We start from the raw sequence: 22,524 nt of genomic DNA on the forward strand, positions 1-22,524 counted from the left end.
AAAGTTCAGCCCAAAGGGCAGTTTATATTTTACACACGTTTTCTTCACCTTTCCCGGCAAAGGTGCCGTAACTTGGCCAACCTTAGCAAACAAAGGAGTTGAGGTTGGAAATTGGAAGGGGTGGACCAGGAGCTTGCTGACATAGCAGGAGGGAGGTGGAGCAATATCACACCGGGGGGGGGGGGGGGGGCGGAAACAGGGCCTTTTCCATAGTGGTTCCCACTTTCCCCGCTGCCAGAGGAAATCGGTGCTGGCAAGCAGTGGGCTCACCAGTAAGGAGGCAGTATTTCCAGCAGCTGTCAGCTGCAGGAAGGTGTGACCAGTCCAGCAGCTTGGAGACAGGTACCAGCAGCAAGATAAGGAAGCTGATGGTGTGGATGGGAGGCCTCATGTCTTCAAAAAAAATCCTGTCTTCAAAAAAAAGCTAAAAACCTGGCTCTTTAGCCAAGCTTTCACAGACACATAAGTAACTCACCCCACTCAGTTTTCTCTCCATCACCTCCCATCTTCGACTTCTGTCTTCTTACTACCCCTTATGTTACTTATGTTATTGCCTGATCACATGATGCTTCCGGATTTCACCACCCAAATGACTACGTTATACAAACTGCCTTCTCTGTTTAATTTATTTATGTATAACTTTATTTATGATTTTACTTATTTTTTAACTAACTAATTAATTTTAATTTTAATCTTAATTCTATTTCGTATTTGTTGTGTTAATTAATTTGTATCCATCAGGGAATTCTTAGTAAGTTATAATTAATTTGTTTTAATTCATTTTTATCAAAAGTCTCGGGTTTGTCCCTCAACCTAGAGAAAGTTACCATATTATTATTCTATCGTTCTGTTTAATATGTTTCATGTAAAGCCATGTTTAAAATGTTTCTTGTAAAGCCAGGGGCACTGTTTCTTGGCCTTAGGCATTATTGTTGTTACCTGTAAACCGGATTGATTTGTTTCCCAACAAGAATTTCGGTATATAAAAATTCTAAATAAATAAAATGTCCTGCTCGTAGCACTGCATGTTGTATTCGGCCTGGCATCATCTCCCAGCAGCCCACCACAGTAGCAGAACATCTCCAGCCCTTCTCCCTCCCCACAAGGCTGGAATCTTTGAGCTAAACATGCAGAGATACTTGGCAGCCTTAGAACGGGAGACCACATAGTTGGTGAGCTCAGTAAAGCAAATATGGTGAAAGCCACTTCAGAAAAAGCTATAGGAAGGGAAGCTCCTAGTAAGGAATGGCCCCTCCACATCAGCAGTTTCTAGTACCAGGTCTAATAGCACAGAGGCAGGATCTAAAGCTCAGGCAGGGCTTCCAACCAGAGGTGAGAGAATGTGGCAAGCTGCCAGCAGTACTGGCCACAAAAATGATTTGGAGAAGCTTATCACCTAGCTAAGGCATGGCACAGCACAACATGGACTACAATGGGTCTGAGAGAGACTGGATTCTGCAGAGAGGTGACCTGTCAAACCACCCCAGAAAAGGAGGAGGGACCAGGATAAAGCAGATGATGACACCAGTTCAGCATGCACTGCCAGTACAGAGTGAGGTAGATGATCAGGCATCGTTTGGTGAACACGTTTTATAGGTCGATGAGGAGGCTGATTGTGAGAGCGAGGTTGGGAGAAGCAACGTTGGTAAGGGAAAGGATAGTGAGAACTAAGCAGGGGTCCATAGGAATGGATAGAAAGAAAATAATGAGGGGGATGAAGGCATTTCTTAAGCTGTTGGGCAGAAAATGAAAAAGGGCTAGAGGAGCCTTCGGTGTATGAAATTCCTCAGATTCAGAGTCCTGGAGCTCCACTGAATCATCCTCAGTTGCAGCACTGGGGGTGAGACAGGGAGCGGGGGAGGTGGCAGTATGGAATCATGCCCAATAGCACCACTAGGTTTTCATGTGCCTGATAAGATAAAAGACAGAATATGGAAGGGAAAGTATGTATGTAGATGCGATTAAATTATTATTGAGGTGATGGAGGAGAGTAAGAAGGCAGACAAGAAAGTGGGCGCAGAAACTTAAGAAAAAAAAAACGCTGGGTATGCAGATCCATTAATAATTGGATTTGGGTTTTTCACGTTTTGGCCAGCATAATTGGGGAGAAAAGGCCTGAATTACACATGGGTTTATGGAAATATTCCAACATGATAATTAGGAGCTACAGGACCTACAGAGACTGAGATTGATTAAATTATAATGAGAAGTTTATAGGAAGAAACTGGTGTGCGACAAAGTAACAACTTGGGGGGATTGTAGTCCTTTTGGCCAGAGCCTGGGCCTAGCACTGCCAACTAGTTCTTACTCAGGGGTTATACGGGCCTGGGGAACAGCAATATAAGAAATACCCTATGCTCAGCCCACAGATTGATACTGCCAAGACACCTTAGCAGTACAACAAAGAGCCCACGACCTCGTAAGGAAGTAGGGCACAATGGGGCAGGGAAGGCAAGGTGGGCGGGCTTAGGGGAGAGCTCGGGGGGTGGGGCGATGCCTGGTAGAAGAGGGGAAGCTAGCACAGACGGACTTCCCTTGCTGAGGTTTCTGTTGAGGGCTCGTCAGAGAGGACGACGGCGACAAAAGATAGAAGCAGCAATCCACCTATTAGGAAGAGGTGCTCGCAGAGGAACAGGCGCAGGAAGCAGGAGGGAGCCACGAATGCTCCACAGGCATTAAGCAACATCGACCGGCTGCTTTTAGAAATTAAGGAACAAGCAGCGGCCCATGGGATGGAATGAGTGCGGCAGCGCATGTCAGTGCCACCTTCCCTTCCCTACGAGGGAAGGGAAGGTGTCCTACGCGGTTAGGATCCCTGCAAGAAGCGTCGGCACCCCCTTCATCTCGGCAAGGAACGTCGACAGCACCGCGAAAACGAAGCGCTAAAACACATCAGACTTCGAACTCAGCTGGAAAGAAAAGGTGCGCTGTCGTTCCAAATCAGGTTTCCATGGGACCTCGCTACACCGAGGCGTCGGCAGCACCAACAACATTAGCACATAGGGAAGCTTACACAGCCCTGGGTGCATCAGCTGGAGCTTCTAAGGCTGCTAGCTCGAGCGCGGCTACCCGCGAGCTCAGACAAGGTAAGCCCTCTAGTTTGCAAGCGGATTGTGACACATTTTCATCTTCAGACGGTAGTGACGCCGATAGGGTGTTGGCTAGGGTGCTCCACTCCGTATTCCATACCTTCAAAAGGAAGAGGAGCACTGGGTTCAGAGGTACAGCAGCTACGGTGTGGGAGATTTGCCCCTTGTATGAGTTGTCAGGCAATGGCGCGTCCGCGTTGGCTGATGCAAGGGTGGCCCCCCCTTCCCCAGTCACTCCCCCCCCCCACCAATTCCCTCCCCACTTCCAGCCTCACATTCGCCAGTTGACCTGCTGTTGCCCGTGAACACTCATCCTCCCACAACTGACACCCCAATTGCAGTCCCCCAACCTTCGGCTCCCCAGGTGTCAGAGGAGGTTTTATGCGGGGTCATATCTCTGTCTCACAATGTGCCAACCGCAATCAAGGAGAAGATATGGAAGTGTGAATTTATAGATATATTTTCTTTACTGCTTCCGGACGTGGAAGCCGAAACAGAAAAAGGGGGAATGGGCGAAGTAAAAGATAGGCGGGCAAAAGTCAAAAGGCACATTCATAACTGGCTTAAGGCATTCCACATTTTCATGAGTGTAATTGTGGAGCATGAGCCCGAGCAGTTGTCTTTCCTGATCAGGTACCTTGACACCATTATGACAGCCCAGAGATGGGGGGGGATGGGCCTGGCTGAACTATGATGTTCGCTTTTGGAAAAGCATGTCTCATAATCCTTCCATCTTGTGGAAGCATAGATTAATAGACCTATGATTAGACGAGATGGCGATCCTGAAGCCCTCATGGGTGGATAGATCGGCCTCATTCTCAAGGGATACCAGAGGCAGGAGTACCTTTCAAAGCTCAGGGAGGCATGACACGTGCAGGCAGTTCAATGCTGGCCTCTGCACATGGGCTAATTGCAAGTTCAAACACACTTGCTCGTCCTGCGGCTTTGGTTCCCACCTGGAGATCGCAGGCAGCTGCAGCAGCTGCTGGGGGGACACCAGGCTGACTTCACGAGCTCCAATCCCGATCAACGTTGAAGCGATGCCTCCCTGGCTTATCCGATACCCCTTTCCGGAAAGGGCTAGGCAGATTAGTAGCGGTTTCACTTACGCTTTTAAGATCCCAAGTCAAATCATTGCCCCTCTAACACCGGACCCCCCACCTAGGAACACTCAGTCTCTATCTTTACATGAGGAGGAGGCTGAGAAGAAAATTCAATCTGAATTGGCGATTGGCAGGATAGCGGGCCCCTTTCCCCACCCGCCCTTTAGGAATTTAGTCTTATCCCCCTGGGTATGGTTCCTAAAAAAGAGCCAGGTCGATATAGACTCATACAGAACCTCTCCTTTCCTCCTGGCAATTCGGTGAATGATCAAATTGACCCTCATGTATGCTCGGTGTCGTACTCTTCGTTCAACTCTGCTGTTCGAATGATCAGGAATGCGGGACCCAGCATGCACTTGGCTAAGGTGGATATAGAGTTGGCATTTCGCCTTCTGCTGGTACACCCAGAATCCTTCCATTTATTGGGTTTCCATTTTAAGGGGAGCTTCTATTTCGACCACTGAATACCGATGGGCTGCTCCATATCCTGTGCGTTGTTCGAATTGTTCAGTTCATTCTTGCACTGGGTTATTGAACAGCAATCAGACTCGCGGCAGGTGGTCCACTACTTGGACGATTTCCTCTTGGTGGGGAGGGACGCCACTGACTGCCATAATTTACTTGTCACCACGCAAGAGGTTGCCAAACAATTTGGCATCCCATTAGCAGGGGAAAAAATGGACGGTCCGGCGAGGAAAATTACATTCCTCGGGATTGAGCTAGATGCAGTTGCGCAGTTGTCCAGACTACCTCATGACAAAGTGTGCAAGCTGCGCGAGTCCATTTTGGAAATGTGCAGCATTAGGAAGGCCACCTTGAGACAGTTTCAATCCCTGATTGGGTTGCTAACTTTTGCTTCCAGGGTAATTCCTATGGGCCGGGCATTCCTGCGCCACCTTTCATTAGCCACAGCAGGGGTTCGCAAGAAGCATCACCGAATTAGGGTTACCAGTGCAATAAAGCAGGATTTATTGGTGTGGGAAACTTTCCTTAGGGATTTTAATGGCATTTTGCTTTGGCAGGATCCACCCAGGCAGAATAGCGAGCTGGAGTTATTCACAGATGCTTCGGGGGGTGTTGGCTTTGGAATTTATTTTCAAGGGACCTGGTGCGCTGAGAGTTGGCCACCTCTTTGGCGACAGTACAAGATCATCAAGGACTTAACCTTCCTTGAGTTATTCCCTATTGTAGAAGCCCTGCATATTTGGGGACGGTCGCTTGGCAGGGCCCACATTGTGTTTAGGTCTTTCAACATGGCCGCCGTGCAAGTTATTAATGTGCTTTCCACTCGCACGTTTGAGTCGAATGCTCTCCTCAGGCATTTAGTACTCATTTGCTTGCGTTTTAATATAACGTGCCGCACGACCCATATTCCAGGTATGCAGAATAACATCGCAGACTCCCTCTCTCGTTCACAGTTTACAGCCTTCCGAAGCCTTGCCCCCGACGGCAGACCGTTTACCGACCCCCATTCCCGGGGTGGTATGGCAGCTTGGCCCCCCGAAGTTTGGGACCTGATTTTGAGATCTTTGTCGGGAAGCACGTTGCGTAGCTACAGCCATGCGCTGCTGGGTTTCCAGAGCTTCTTAGGGAAGGAAGATCTTAGGGGCGCCGATTGGCCAAGCCCAACGGCAACGTTGTTGGAATACATTCTACGCTGCAAGAGCCAAGGAAAATCCAGAGCAGCGGTGGCGAATCACCTAGCGGGAATTTCCTTCTTTTCTAGGTTATAGGGGTACCCCAGCTGTTCAGCGCTGTTCTCGATAAAGAGGGCTATGTCGGGATGGGCTAGGGAAAGCACCAAGACGAAAGATGCAAGAAAGCCCATTACTATAGATATCCTCAGAAGCATTTTTGGTTGCCTGGGGACCATTTGTTTTGATCACTCCGAATCAGCTCTATTTAAATGTGCATTCTCCTTGGCTTTTTATGCGGCTATGTGTGTGAGCAAGCTGACGGCCCATTCTAAGAATGGGCCTTCAGACGTGTGCTTGCAAAGGGCAGATGTGAAGTTAGAGGTTGGAAAACTCACCCTGCGCGTTTGCAAGTCTAAAACCAACCACCTGGGTGTAGGAACAAATGTCATTCTTTGCAAATGGGCAGGGGAGGCCACCTGCCCTGTGCGCTGCACGGGAGCATTTTTACAGCTGCAGCCCACTGTAGGCGGCGGACTGTTGTTGGTACATGCGAGTGGGGTCCCATTAACAAGATACCAGTTCTGCCTTGTCTTGCAGAAAGCTTTGCAAACTCTCGGTGTGGGTATTTCTAGCTATTCATCACATTCCTTCCATATAGGGGCAGCGACAATGGCAGCAAGCTTAGGTCTACAGGATAGTGAGGTTAGGGTGATAGGCAGATGGCATTCAGGAATGTTCAGGTGGTACATAAGGCCTCCAGAATATTTTGCCAGTGGTTTGTAGCCATCTTCTGACATTGGCAGTTCTAGAATGTTTCATGTTTACTTTACACACAGATCGGGGGCTGAGAATGTCCTTCACATGGATCATTGGGCACTCTTATGTACGTTGGGTGCAAAAGAGGGCCCGTCAGTGGCCTTTGGGGGAGCACCTAGGTATGGCTGCGCAGCGAGTGACCTTGATTTGGAAAGGGATTCCAGGGATGATGTGGGACCAGTTACTACCCACTGCTTTGGAACTAAGCAAACTTAACCCCACTGCCCTCTTGGCCCTCATCATCCATTTGGGGGGGTAACCAAATGGATGATGGATGATGCCCCTTACCAAGAGCGTGGCTCTCACACAAAAAAATCCAGAAAGATTTATTGGCTTTACACAATATGTTCCTGCAGTCCATGATGTATGATCTCATACAGCAATGGAGAGGGTAAGAAAGAAAATTACTAGATGGATGGGAAAATTCATGCACTCTATCAATGGATTATATATTGCGCATGAATTTATAGATGAGAGCCCTGATCTATTCCGACCAGATGGGGTGCATCTATCCGACACTGACTGGGACATCTTTAACTCCGAGTTGCAGGATGGCATACCGGCATTACTCCAAAAGGTGATACCTAATGGCCGCAGCCAGCATGAGAGGTGGGGGGTCCCCGGTAAGCGGATTCACTACCAGGGGCCTGTGGTATGGTGACTGGCGGAAGCGACACCCCCCTCCCCCCCCCCACATTTAAGAGGATCGACCAGGTGGATCAGGCTAGGCAAGCGGCCTAACAGATCCGGCGCAAATCCCTCGACGCTTCAACAGCCAAGAGGGAGGAAGAGGGGAAGGCTGAGGCGCTTAGACCAAACGACCCGACTTCCACGGTAGGGTCACTAGCAACAACGCTATGGCTTTAACGGCCAGGTGTCAGTGACAGCTCCCCGGCTTCTATGGCCGGGGGTGTGCGCGTGCCTCAGCGGATTTTCATGCTTGGCACGTAGAAGCGGGGGGTGTTCGCTGGTCATGTTAAAGTAGTTGTTAATTGTTGTGCTGTTTTAATAGTTATGCTAAAGTTATTGCTATTGTTATTTATTGATGGTTATTTATATTGTTGGGCTGCGGCCATTATTATCCACCATTAAACTATTATCGAAAAAGAATTGCGTGAGCATGCAATTAATGGGTAAGGGGGGGGGGGGGGGGAACACAGCCTTTCCACTGCCACATTGTGGACAATACACCTGAATGCAGTCTTGCAAATTTGAGCACAAATGTACCAAATGCAGAGATCGGCCATGTAATGCCACAAAAGTGTCCAGAGGCCTTCATTTTTGTCCACAGCAGGCATTTTAAGAAGGCAGAGACCTCAGTATCCTTGCAAACAATGAGGGTATGGCTCAATAGGTATCCAAATCGTAAGACTGCGCAGTTACTATAGGAGGTTTTTTGCTGTGATTCAGATTGCTATACAAAGAGCTAGAGGGACACCTTCCAGGATAAAAATGTGGCATCAGTCAGGGCGAATGAAGGGCAGGTACAGTTAGAAGAAAAGAAATTTGGGTAGGGTAGCAAGCCCCTTCGATGCTCCCCCTAGTCAATTTGCATATTGCGTCATTGGGTTTAGTACCAAAAAAAGAAATAGGTAAATTTAGGTTCATTCACAACCACTCTTATCTTGAGGGGTTGGGAGTTAATAGTTTCTTGGACCAGGCATACTGCTCGGTGCAATATGCGTCCTTTGTCAAGGCAATTGAACTGGTGAGGGATTCCAGATGTGAAACTCTAAGGACAAAGCTGCTATTAAGTCATCCTTTAAGATACTTTCTATACACACAGATTTCTTCAGACTGTTAGGTTTTTATATTTTGGGTCAATACTACTTCAACAAGTATATGCCCATGGTGTGTTCAGTTTCTTGTGCATACTTCAAGGCCTTTAGTACTATTGTGCACTGGGTGATAGAGCAACGGACTGCAGTGGGGTTGGTTATACATTATCTGAATAATTTCTTATTTGTGGGCCCTAGCCAGTTTGTTTGTTTGTTTGTTTATTTATTTATTTTGAACTTTTTTATACCAACAGAATTGCACAAGGCATTACATAAATCAATGTTGCACAGGGCCTTACATAGAACAAGAGGTTACATAGAACAGGGAGAACAGGGCGAACTGCACGGAGAATTTGCAACGGCAAATTGGAGAATTAACAATTGAAAAAGGAAGCGAGCAATTGAGGACCTTTGTCTATTTAGTTTCAGATTTGCCTGGGTCTATTGAATGTATTTAGGACCATAGCTAAGGAATTTGGTATCCTACTTGCCCAAGGTCCCATCATACACTGACCTTTCTGGGTATTGAGCTGGAATCCATCGAAATGTCGCAGTTAACAGTTGATAAGGTGCAGAGGTTGTCTGAAGCTGTGAAGCCGTCATTGCAGCTGAAGAAGTCAACACTTAGGCAGGTCCAATCTCTGATAGGGAAGCTGATTTTCACATGCAGGGTGATACTAACAGGTAGGGTATTCATTTGTAGGCTAGCATCAGTCACAGAAGGGGTACAGGCAAAGCACCACTTTTTATGGCTGGCATTTTCTTATGTTCTTATGTTCATATGTTCAAGTGGTTTAAAAAGAATCTGCAAGTGTGACAGGAAATCCTCATTCACTATAATGGGGTTTCACTGTGGCAAGTGCCCAAGGTTATGGATGGGGACTTGAAGCTATTCTGTGATACTTAGGAGGGCAAGGTTAAGTGTCTTTTTCCAAGGCAGTTGGTGTATGCAGCTCTGACCTGAGCAATGGGCAGTATGGACACATCAAAAAACATAGCCTTCCTAGAATTATTCCCCATATGTGTAGCACTGGTGTTAATGGACAAAAGGCTAGTCAACAAAAAGGTGCTATTTTGCTCTGACAGTACTGCAGTTGTGATGGCAATCAGCAACCAATCAGCAAAATGATCAGATCTTGCAAGGTTAATGAGGATGGTGATTCTGCATGCTTTACATTTGAATCTGTCATTGAAGGCAAAAAACAACCTGGGCATTTACAATGAAATAGCTAGTTCTTTGTCTCAGTTTACAGGATGTTGGCACTGACTGCAGAAGAAGATGCCATCCAACCTATGGGCCACTGGGGACACAATATCGAGAATCTTGGAGCCCAACATCTGGAAAGCTTATTGAAGAGGATGGCAGCTGTTTTGGTCCTTCTGCCTAAAAGAAGGTGCAGGACAGGATAGACCAATTGGTGAGGATCATCTAGTCAGATTCTTAATGTTGACATGGCAATCAGGACTTATGGTTGGTGCAGCAAAGTTAACTTTAGCTGACATCACTTTCTTCATCAAGTTGTGGGGCAGGTATCTTTCCTGGTTCAGAAGTGCCTCCAAGTGTGGAATAGGGAAAGAGGAACAGGCAAAGCACCCGCACTATTGTAGGCCAATAGTCCAGCAGATATTAGTGAAGGTATGGGGGTTGCAGCATGTGTTTGTGTTTTTCCTCTTACAAAATGGCGCTATTTTGGATTGCCTTTTCACTAGTATTTTTTGCAGCCTTGCGGGAGAGTAAGTTGGTGCCTTCAACCAAGGAAAAAGGGGGATTACAGGAAGATGACATAATGCTACACAAGGGTGGGTTAAGGATCAAGATCAAAAGGTCTAAGATAGACCAGGAAGGTAAGGGTGTATGGGTCAGTTTGCGAGAAGAGGCAGCTATAGTCACTTGCACCGTAGCCAATGCAAGGTCTTTCTCGCAGATTAGGAAGGCCAAGGGGGGGCTCCTTTTTTGACAACCCAAATGAGTCTGCCCTTTCCAGATTCAAATTTGTATCTGTTTTAAAGAACTGTCTGCTCCATGTGGGCTTCGACCCAGTAGCTTTTGGCACACACTCCTTTCACGCTGGTGTGGTAATGTTCGCAGTGCAGGAGGGGACCTCATCCGATAAGCTAAAAAAGATTGGGAGGTGGAAGACAAGCAGATTTAGAAGCTACATAAGACTGCCCAAGATAGTGATGGGTTAATATGCTGCAAGGAAGGGGTAGGGCACTGACAAAAAAAGTAGTAGGACAGCAGTTAACCAAATCATTTGGTTTGTGATCTAGGCCAGCCAAGATACATGTGTCTATGCAGCACCTTGTTGGTTTTTTGGGCAGGGAAGAGAGCATTAGAAAGGCCACAGGTGGAGCATTTGGGATTTACGATATCTGGATTCAGTGGATGTGTGATCACGGCATGAAATGGGATCAGTTGCTCCCAATACTAATATATGAAGTTCACACAAAACTTGCACCACTGGCTACAATGATACATTGTGAGGCAACAACCTAGTGAGTCAAAAAGGAGTGGAGGTGATTTTGAGAATCAAAAAAGACCTAGCACAGATATCATCCCGAGGAGAGTATGGCAATCAAAACTGGAGATGAAGAATATCAAGACCAGGAGAGTCAACCGGGAAATTTTCGTTTCCTCTGTTAAGGGATTTAGCAGTAAAACATGATCTGATTTCCATAGATTGCTCAAGGCTTTAGAAGCCAGATGACACCAACTCACTGACTTAGATATACATTTACTATTCTCCACATATCAGGATGTAGTGCAGGCAGCTTTACACACAGGGAATTCAGTCACAGCTCGTGGGGAGAGCTAGGACAAGCAAGGCTGCTGACCTCTTGGCAGGAGCTTTTCACGGATTCCAGGTTTGGCATGACAATAGCAAGACAGATGAACATAAGTGAACAACTCAGGATACTAAGCCCCCACTGAATTGGAGCAAGAGAGAAATGTGTGTTGTGCATTTCAAGCTGAATTAGGCGATAATGAATCTGGGTCAGTCTGGCAGGCTGTCTGCACATTAAGATGCCAAGCAGGAAACCAGCTGGGTTGGTTAGGCAAGTGCTGTGCACCAGAATTTTGAAGTAACCGAGAGCATGCATAGCCAGGTCGATCTGGCAGGCTATGTACACTTCGTAACAGCCAGGTCTGTCAAACAGATTGACAGCAGCCAGGCAGGCTACAACTTATAAATTAGGTGACTGATTAGCATGACAAAATCTTTGTACAAGCTGAACTCTGGAAAGTTAGTTAGGATGCATAAGATATATTATAAATTGATTTGATTATAAATAAAGCGGCAACCAGAATTCTTCCACAGAGACTGCCTGATGACTCTTATTCTATGACTGGCTAGTTGTGTGCTGTGCTGGGTTAGGTCTATGATGCATATGTTAAGGTCAGTAGGAGCATGTAGCTTCTTATTCCATTTTCTGGGATTTTAGCCTGTTTAGTAGAGAAGGAGAACAGGTAGATAAAACATTTAAATGTATGCTTTATTAAAAATGAATATAAATTATCTAGTAGTGCTAGGCAGTAGTAGTGTTATGCATAATGAAAAATATTTTTCTATAAAGTAATATAAAGTTTTTCTGCTAGGGTGATAGAAGACAAGGAGATAAAACAGATTCAGCTCATGCCATGTTGTGTTATGCATAAAAGTCAAGTGGATATAAAATTATTCAAATTCGCCAAACTCCGCCCAACCTTTCATACAATCACTTGTCCTCTTGCAGTGAGGATGTGGGTTTAGTCTGCAGCTGTCTGAATCAAAGAGGAAAGGATTTTGAGACAAAGTCAGAAGTCATGTAGAAAGGTCATTTGGCTCTCAGCCCAACCTTCCTTACTTACACTTCACCTTTGGTTGGCAATATATGACAGATCAACTGTGGTAACCTAAGGCAATTAGGTGGCAGTAATTAAGATACAGCTGTATGGGACTGAGCACCTTGCTGTCCCATATATAGAAGGTTACCAGAGTGTTTGATTCATAGTAGCTATTTTTTTTATTTCATCTAATATATTACTTACCTTACCAAGGATGAACCTGCCCAAGTGGTGTACAAAAACAAAGCATAAAGTGAAAAAAACACACAAAAGCATAAAAAAGTGGAGATAAAATAGCAATTTACTACCTCCTATGCATTAAGGGGCACATTTTTAATCTTATGTATGCGGGGTACATTTGTGCGCGCTACCCAGCGCGCACAAATGTGCATCTGATTTTATAACATGTGCGGGCTGCTGCGCGCATGTTATAAAATCCAGGGTCAGCGCGCGCAAGGGGGTGCACACTTGTGCACCTTGCGCGCGCCAAGCCCTAGGAGAGGCCCGATGGATTTCCACATTCCCTCCGAGGCCGCTCCAAAATCGGAGCGGCCTCGGAGTGAACTTTCCTTTCACTCCCCCCACCCCCCTGCCCTATCTAAATCCCCCCTACCTTTATTGCAGGAGAGGCAAGCGTAACTTGCGTGCGCCGGCTGGCTGCCGGCATGCCAACCCCCGGCACAGCTGCTGTGCCAGAGGACTCAGGACTGCCCCCGTCTGCCGCCCCGCCCCCGGCCCGCCCCTTTTTCAAAGCCCCGGGACATACGCGCGTCCCGGGGCTTGTGCGCGCCGCCGAGCCTATGCAAAATAGGCTTGGCGCGCGCAGGGGTAGGTTTTAAAGGGTTATTACGCGCGTAACCCTTTGAAAATCTACCCCAAAATGGGAAAAAACAAAACGTTAGTACATTGAGTATGCCCCACTGCTGCTTGCAGGCTTCTGGAGCTTCCACATAGGCACATCTTTCTTTCCTCTAGAATTGTCTCTATTTTTTTTTTTAGCTACCACCATCCTATTTATAACCCACAAGTGTGAGGTTAAGCAGGAGTCTTCTGTGAAAGTGGTAAGAACTGTGAAATTTTGTAGGCAGAATAAGATGAAAATTTCCAAATTGCTCAACTGATTAAAAAAAACAAACAAACTGTACAATTGCCTAGAGCATAGAAATGAAGAACAGGAAAATTCGTGGTAACTTTTGGAATAACATTTCTACATTGGGGTAACTTGCATGGAGTAGCAATTACAACTCTTACTGGGCAGACTGGATGAATCATTTGGGTCTGCATCTGCTATCATTTACTATCTTACTAAGTGCTAAACCTTTACACTACTGTTATTTTTAGTTGCATACCTTTTAAGGGCTATTGGTCAGTATTCCATAACACTTTTAGGGACAGATTCATTAAGGTTTTCTCCCATTTTGTGTCTATGGGAAAAACCCTTACAGGTGAACTTTCAAAGAAGTTACGTGAGTACATGTAACATACTATTGTAGCAATTTCCAAAAGCCATTTACTCAAGTAAAGTGCACTTTAAAACATATGGACAATTCAATGGCACAAATTGTAGCAATTTTCAAAAGCCTATTTACATGGGTAAAGTGCATTTACACATGTAAAACTCAGTTTATTGTTGTAAATACTTTTGAAAATTAGGTCCTTAGTGAATCAGGTATTTACAGGCCGATGCAATACAGTGCGCTCAGCCTAGAGCAGAGCTTGCTGAGGGGTTGGATGCGCATTTTGGATGCGCTACAATAACTTCTCGTGCAATAATGCGATTAGTAGATCCAAAACGTGCGTCCAAACCGAAGTGCATGTTTTAACATGCAAAACTTAGGAGATCACGTGATGCTGAGTGAGTGATCGGACGTGTGGCTGATCGCTCCGGGGACCCCCCTCCGAAAATATCCAGCGAATCAGTGTGTATTCTCCTCCGATTGCCCCTGCACGGATCGCTTCAGCAGGCTGAATAATCAGGGAACGCTTGGAGCTATCGGGCAGCAGAGAATTTGCAGGTATGGTGGCAAAAGCGAGCAAAAAAGAAAAGGAGAGGCTGAAGGGCCGATGCGGCTGAGGCACCTCCGGCAGTAGAACTGGCACATCCAGTGGGGGCCGACATCGCGGCCACATTAATAGCAGCGTTGGAGGGGCGGTTCTTGCAGCTTTCCTCCCAGATCACCGGCATCAGCTCTCCGAAATTAATTCTCAAATTCAAGCAGCAGAGAACAGAATATCGGAGGTAGAAGACAAAATGGAGACGCAGGGACAAGACTTAGAGCCTCAAGAAAGCCCAGGAGGCATTTCAAAGCAAGCTTGATGATCTGGAGAACAGATCACGCCGGAACAACTTAAGGCTCATAGGCATACCTGAAAGCATTGCAGAATCTGAACTTGGTATTTGGCTGGAATCTTGGCTAACCCTGGCATTGAAACTGGGCAGCCAACATGGCCCACTGCACATCGAGAGGGCCCACAGGCTAGGTCCTCCACTTACAGGGGCGTCCTCCAATAATAGACCCAGAACAGTCATACTCAAGGTCCTTAACTTTGCCCACAAGGTACAGATTTTGAGGGCATATCAGCAAATATCTGACCTGACCTCTGAAGTGACTAAAGTGCTCCTGTTTCAAGATTACTCAGCTTCAGTGGCGGCGCTAAGGAAAGCTTTTTGCTCTAACATGCTCTCAGTTAGTGAAACTAAAAATCCGGGCCACTTTGCTATTTCCAGCCAAACTCCGCCTCACCTACAATGGCCAGACTCATGTCTTCACTGAGGCCTCAGCGGCACAGGCTTTTATGCAAGGAATACCTTCAGGCTAAGTGGCATTTACATGGTTTCTCATATTGAATTCTCATTGGCAATAAGAATTTTTCACATTGGGAGAAATTTCAAGTGGCCGCTTGAGCATGGTTCACTATTGGATGGAACGTTCTGAATGATTTCTTTTCTATGAGAGGGGGGGGTCCTCACAGTTCTAATGATCCCAGTTTATTTACTAGGTGTGATGGGGGTCACGGGGACCAACCTCTGGTTTGTTTTTTGTGGCTTCCTACACCTTCATGGGGGATATATAGAGGGGTATGCACTGAAAGGGACCGGGGTTTCTAAGTTTCTATTGGTTCATGTTATTGTATACAAAGTTCTTGCACTTTCTACTGTTACTGTGAATAATACACTCATGGGTGGGGGTCTAAGCTGGAGGACCGCCACCCATATGAGTCTATATACAAGATTGGTTTGGATGATCTGCGATATTACATGTAATGATGTCTAATGTACGATTTTGCACTTGGAATGTCTGTGGTATAGGTTCTGTAACCAAACGTTACAAGATTCTACAAGCCCTACGGTGATATAAAGTACACATTGCCATGTTGCAGGAGACGAGACTCACTGACTCAGAACATGGAAAGCTGACTAAACAATGGGTGGGGAAATCCTTTTATGCTTCTGCCTCTTCCAGTAAAGCAGGAGTGGCCATACTCTTACATAAGTCGATACCCTTTCCTTTGCATCACTCAGTGGTAGACCCGGAGGGCAGGTACATGTTCTTGGAAATTGAGATATATGGGAAACTTCTGTTGCTGGGAAATATATATGCCCCTAACACGTATTCTCCCACCTTCTACGACAAAGTACTGCGAATTCTCCAAGATTACTCACACCTTCCACTCATAATGGGGGGGAGACTTCAATGCGGTAATTGACCCGACTGTGGACCGGCAACCCCTGAGGCAGACCTCCAGGCTAGACTCTGTGAGGGGCCTCCCTTTCCTGTGCAAGTGTTTAGACCTCACTGATGTCTGGAGGCTGCTTCACCCTAGTGACCTCAATTTCACCCATATTTCCCGAGCCCACGGGTCACAATCACGTATTATCTCCTAGCTAGTTCCACATACTTTTCAAAGGTAACGGGCGCTGACATAGGGCCTTTGGCCATTTCGGATCATGCCCCTATTTGGGCGGACTTTACGGGCTTGGATAGCACAGGAGGGCGTAAACGCTGGAGATTCCCGGCAAAATTATATTATGATGAAGGGTTCAAGTCATACATACGGGATAAATGGAAGGAGTATGATCATTTTAACCGACAACACCAGGACAACCCCATTCTATATTGGGACACTGCGAAAGCAGTCTTACGGAGAGAAGTCATAGCTTACATGGCCAGAAAATATAAAGAATTGTCAGTGACTATAATTAGATTAGAAAGACAGTTACGAAAGGCCAAAGCTCATTTTACTGCCACTCCCACAAAGGAAAATCGCATAAAATTCTACTCCCTCCAAAGCACACTACATGATTACATTCAACAAAAACTCAAAAAAGTCTCCTCTATTACAAACATAGGCTGTTTCAATTTGGCAATAAGGCAGGGAAGCTACTTGCCGGATTGGTGAAGTTCTGGGTAGGGAAATCGTATATTAAGGGGTTAAGAGATGCCACAGGGCAACTTCAAATAGACACAAAAGATATTGGGAAAAATTTTACGGATTATTATCACCAACTTTACTCAGCAGACCCTAGTAATCACCCAGACATACAAGCATATCTTTCCAAATTGAAATTACCCCGGATACAGGAGGAGGACTTAAAACTCCTTAATGCCCCTATGGGAAAAACAGAACTGGAATTGGCCATCAAATGTTCTACTTTAGGTAAATCCCCGGGCCCAGACAGCCATACGAACGAGTTGTATAAAGTGATGTCCGACTTAATTAGCTCCCCTATTCAACGAGTTTATGACACGCTCTCCTCAGATGATTTTCAGGCCTGGCAAGCAAACAGGGCTACCATTGTGGTACTTCCAAAACCGGGACGTAACCCTGAGTTGCCTGGTTCATATAGACCTATATCACTTGTCAACTGTGACCTGAAATTGATAGCCAAGGTAATGGCTAACCGTCTTGCATCTTTTATTGCTAAACTTATCTTTCCTTCCCAAGTGGGATTTGTCAGGGGCAGGCAGGCGGTAACCAACATCCGCCGAGTCCTGGCCTCCATAGCCTTTTTGCAAAAAATGCAACTGAATTCCCTCCTTGTCAGCTTTGATGCCGAAAAGGCTTTTGATTAGATGAATTGGGCTTTTCTTTTTGAAACACTGAGCCACTATGGTTTCCACGGCCCCTTTATATAGTTTCTCCAGACTCTTTACAATTGCCCCCAGATTAACATCTCGGTGAATGGGGAACTGTTGCAGGACTTCATACTGGCTCGTGGCACCAGGCAGGGATGTCCTGTATCTTCCCTTTTGTTCGTTCTTTCCCTGGACCCATTATTGCGTACTCTGGAGGAGAACCAGAGCATAAAGGGGATTAAGATGGGGCCAGCGATGTTCAAATCGGCAGCTTTTGCAGATGATCTTTTATTGCACCTGACAAATCCCACAAGTTCACTCCCTGCAGCTCTTCAGGTGATTTCAGAGTATGGTCTCCATACTGGTCTCCAACTAAATCTGGACAAGTCTGAGGCTATGGTGATAGGGCCGGCTGTGCATCCCATGGCGTGGGGAGTTCCCTTTAAAGTGGGCAGGCGATCGCATTAAATACTTGGGGGTCTGGGTTCCTAAGTGCCCTGCTAATCTGTACGAAATGAATGTGTCCCCTTTGCAACAAAAAACAGAACGATCATTGTCCGCCTGGCTTCATGCGTCATGCGTCATGCGTCATATGCGTCCTATGAGTGAAAACTCATAGGACGCATACATCTACTGAAAATGACTGTGCTACCCTGCTGGCTGTATGTTCTCAGCGTTCTTCCTCTTCTCCTTACGCAAGCTACCATTGCTCAATTCCAGAGAGTAGTGACAAAATTCTTATGGTGGGGGAAAAGACCGAGGATGACCCTGCAACTGTTGATGAAGCCGTTATCTGTTGGCGTCTTGGGCCTCCCCGATTTGAAACTCTATAACCATGCAATCAATTTGAGGCACATTGGAGACTGGATTTTGGGCACGCAATTTTTCTCTGATATGCTCTTTGAATCCCAATTCCTCACTCCTATATTGCCTCGCTATGCCCTGCACGTCCCATATGCCTCCCTATCAACTGTAATAAAATTGGGCTTGCTCCTGCGACCGCTGCGGCAGACATGGAAGTAGCTCAAGCAGAAAGCTTTTTTGCCTGACAGTCTATCACAGTTCCTCCCGTTTTGCGGCAACCCAGCATTTTCCTGCGGGCTTGGGCTCTTCCAGATTCCGTACCTGGGAACACTCCCAGCTTACTTGCATTGGGCAGATGATACATGCGGATGGGACCTTACTCAACTTCCCAGAGCTCCGCTCTTTCTATGGTCTCTCTCCAACTGATCATTTCCAATACCTACAAGCTCAGCATTATGTGCGATTGCTTGGTTCGCCAACTTTCTTGGATCCAAAGTGGCAACTCTTGAGAACCTGGTTTGACCCAGACAGCCCTCAGAAACACTCCATTTCTTATTTTTATAAACAGTTGGAGACTGCCCACAAACGATGGTCCCTAGAGACGGTGCAGCTTAAATGGCAGTCGGAGCTAGGCCATCCACTATCCGTCGCAGTGCTGAGGTCTGCCTTCACCATGATGAGAAGGATAATGAGCAATATGCTCCTCCGAGAAACCCGTTATAAACTCATCTACAGAATGTATATTTCTCAACATCAAGCATATAGAGCGGGGATTACCACTTCCGACATGTGTCTCAAATGTAACTCGAGGGGAGCGCACTTGGGCCATTCTTTCTGGGGTTGCCCAGTAATCCAAATTTTCCGGAAGAAGGTTTTTCATTTTGCAAACGACGTTGTGGGTTTCAAAATTCCATTTTCACCGCTTGTGGCACTTTTTGGGATTTTTCCCAGATCCTTCAAAGGGAGAAAGGGTCCAGCCCTTTGGATCACAAAAGTCTATTTACTAGCTTGTAAAGCTATCCTTGCAGTATGGAAGAAACCGGAGGGGCCCTCCTTAACATACTGGTGCTCGTCTATATTGCATCTGCTAACACTGGAAACTTTGGCCAGTAGTCACCTACCGATCCGGACCAGGAGAGCTATCAATGCAGTCTGGCTCCCATTCATTCAAACCTTGCCACAAGACTCAAAAAGTCTCTTTCTTAATCGTATAGATGTCTGAAACTTAGATTTCACAGTGTTACTGTAAGACTCTGCATTTCTGATGTATTGAGCGATTTTCATGGGTCCCTTTCGGTGCTCCGGGGAGGGGGGGGGGGGGGGTGAGGGAAGGGCCTACAGTGGTACTGGGGGAGGAAAGTATGATCATAGAAGTTTACGATTGTATGGTATGTAACAGACCACATTATGTACCATATGTTATGCTTTGTTGTTGTTCAATGTTTTACACAAAACAATAAAAACAGATTTACCATAACATGCAAAACTTAACACCAGCTCCGGGCTGGTTTTAAGTTTTCATGCACTCCAAGCCGCCACAAAAAAAAACAACAAAATATTGCTTTTCTGTGGTCCGATACTAAGTAGGAAGAACCATAGGAAGCAGCATGAAAAAGAAAAATCTCCACGGTGGTCAGGTTAGGAAAACAGATGCTCAATTTACGAGTGCCGTTTTCCTAACCCGTGGCTGTGTGCGGGTTAGGAAAACAGATGCTCGCTAATTGAGCGTTCTTTTTCCTAACTGGCACACAGCCACATCTGCTGGGCATCCGATACCATGGACACTTTAGGGATGCACAATTCATCCCTAGCGAGTCCTTTTTAGCCCGACAGCTCATTTGCATCCTGCATCAGGTGCTCAGGAAAGGGGGATGTACGCGTGTTGAAAAACGTGCGCCCAGTTTGGAAGCATGTTTTTTTGCGCTAGTTATTACATGAGCCTGTTAGTGTGATATCAGATGCATTAATAATATAAGCATTATCATCTTGTAAGTCTTCTATTATATTGATATTTTAGGGCTTCAGCTCAGCAGTCACTAGTACTGTACATCAAATGACATTCAAAATGAAATACAAAGCACACAGTGATTGGTTTCCTTTGATTTCTTTTCCCATTTTTAGCAGTGAACAGCAGGAAGACAGTTCTTCTCCATGTCAAAGGACAGATGTGGTTTTGATGTTCTACAAGCGTGAGTGCCGCCAAGGAGCATATTAAAAGTTACCAAGTATAAGAGAAAACAGACCTAAGATTGGAGCACATAGACAGGACCCATGAAAAAAAAAAAAAAGAAGAATAGATCATTGACATCGAAGAGGGGACAGCTACACATTATACAGACAGTTATAAAACTACGACTCCAGACAAGACTCAAACAGCCTTCATTTCCTTGCAATGCCTATATATTTCATCACCCTAGAATAAACTGGACTGGTCAATGACTTCATCAAGGCATTTGGTCCAACCAGAATATTTAAACAATTTCTTTATTTCATACACTCTCTTACATACAACACCACCATTCATCTGATATAAGATACTCTCTAGATCAGGCAAATATGATCCAAAGATGATTTATAGCAGGGCCTATTTAATAAAGAGAAACATAGAGGAATAAAATGAATGCAGATTTTATTCAGCAATGAATTCTTCATACTGAAAACAAGAGCGACAATTGTCAATGAACTTGTAATAGAAGATTTTTGCAATATGTTGGGTGATTGTAAATTGGAATAAATGTGTGCATTTTACAAATTGTATACTTATGACGATGATTGTACCTAATGTGCTCAGGTGATGAAAGAAAATATTGCAAATTTCATAAATATGTGAGTGGATTAGTAACTGTAAGAGACAAAGACAGACAACTGGGGAGACGTTTGAAAATGGGAGCTAGAGAATAAGGAAGAGAATAGCTGAAAGAAAATAAGTGAGAGGAGGAGAAGGAGGGAGAAGAAAAACAAATAGACTGAACAGAGATCTGCACTGCAGGTTCAGCTGCAGGACCCAGGATGTTTTTTTTTTCCTCATGCATGCGTATAAAATGTGATATGTCCTCATTTTCACTTTTAACCCATTCTTCATTGTGGCAATTTGTCAGGTTCACATTATTTATTAATTTTATCATGTTTAAAATATTTATAGACTGCTTCCCCTGCTGCCACCCAAAGTAGTGTACAATAAAAATATATCTGTAACATAATAAAATAAATACATAACATAATTAGAAAACACAAAATAGTAAAAACAATAGATAAATAACCAACAGTAAGTAAATAACCCAGCAAATTACTCAACTCAACAACAACCAACCCCATCGATGCCCAAATGTCAGCCAGCCTCTCCTGCCCTACCAGATCCCAAACAACCACCATTTAATCCACCAATCACCCATCTCAGATGTTTACACTTGTTTATTAAACAATATTAAAATATATAACAAGTAACATCCTTATCAATTGAAATTGTACAGTCAATGTCAGCAGATTCTTCCTTTTCAACAGTTATTTTTTTATATATCACCCCACCCCCATAACATCTAGCACTACATAGGCAATAATAGCATCATCCAAAGGGAACATTTGTTTCTTATGTCCCCCTGGCACATAACAAACATTAAATAATCTCCTCAATTACCCCACCCTCAGAAATGACTATACCCAAGCCATCTCAGGTAATAACACCACACAAGATGAACTTCGGCACCACTTTCAAACTTCACCAACCACCCACCTCCAATAGTGCTACATATGAAGTAATCAGCTCTCCCATAGCTCTTTATGACCCAAGGATGCAGTCACAGGCCCACTTTCACCATCCACATCAAAAGCCCCATTCTGCCTTAACACACATTCTGGCATAAACATCAAAACTGAAAATGAAGGTCCCTAATTTATCAGTGTTTATTACAACAAGAACAAACATGAGCCCAATATTAAAAACAAATAAAAACTTAGCCAGATAAGTCAGACGTATCCAGCTACGGTCAGTGGGTGCCACTTAGCTGGATAAGTGACTTAAGCCAGATTACTCGGGCAGGAAATGGCAGGGAGGAGTCGAGTTATCCGGATAACTCTGGTCGAACCATAGGGCTGTGCTAAACTTATCTGGCTAACATTAAGCTAGCCAGGTATATTCATCCGGCCTGGTCAAGCCATAGGACTGTCCTAAACTTATCTGAATAACATTAAGCTATCCGGGTATATTCATCCGGCTAACTCTGGTCGAGCCATAGAGCTGTCCTAAACTTATCCCGCTAACATTAAGCTAGCCAGGTATATTCATCCAGCTAACTCTGGTTGAGACATAGGGCTGTCCTAAAGTTAGCTGGATAACTTTAAGATAGCTGGGTATATTCAGCGGTGCTGCTGCGCCGCTGAATATCCAGGCTAAGTT

Source organism: Rhinatrema bivittatum, chromosome 13 (assembly GCF_901001135.1).
Source record: "Rhinatrema bivittatum chromosome 13, aRhiBiv1.1, whole genome shotgun sequence".
Lineage (NCBI taxonomy): Eukaryota > Metazoa > Chordata > Amphibia > Gymnophiona > Rhinatrematidae > Rhinatrema > Rhinatrema bivittatum.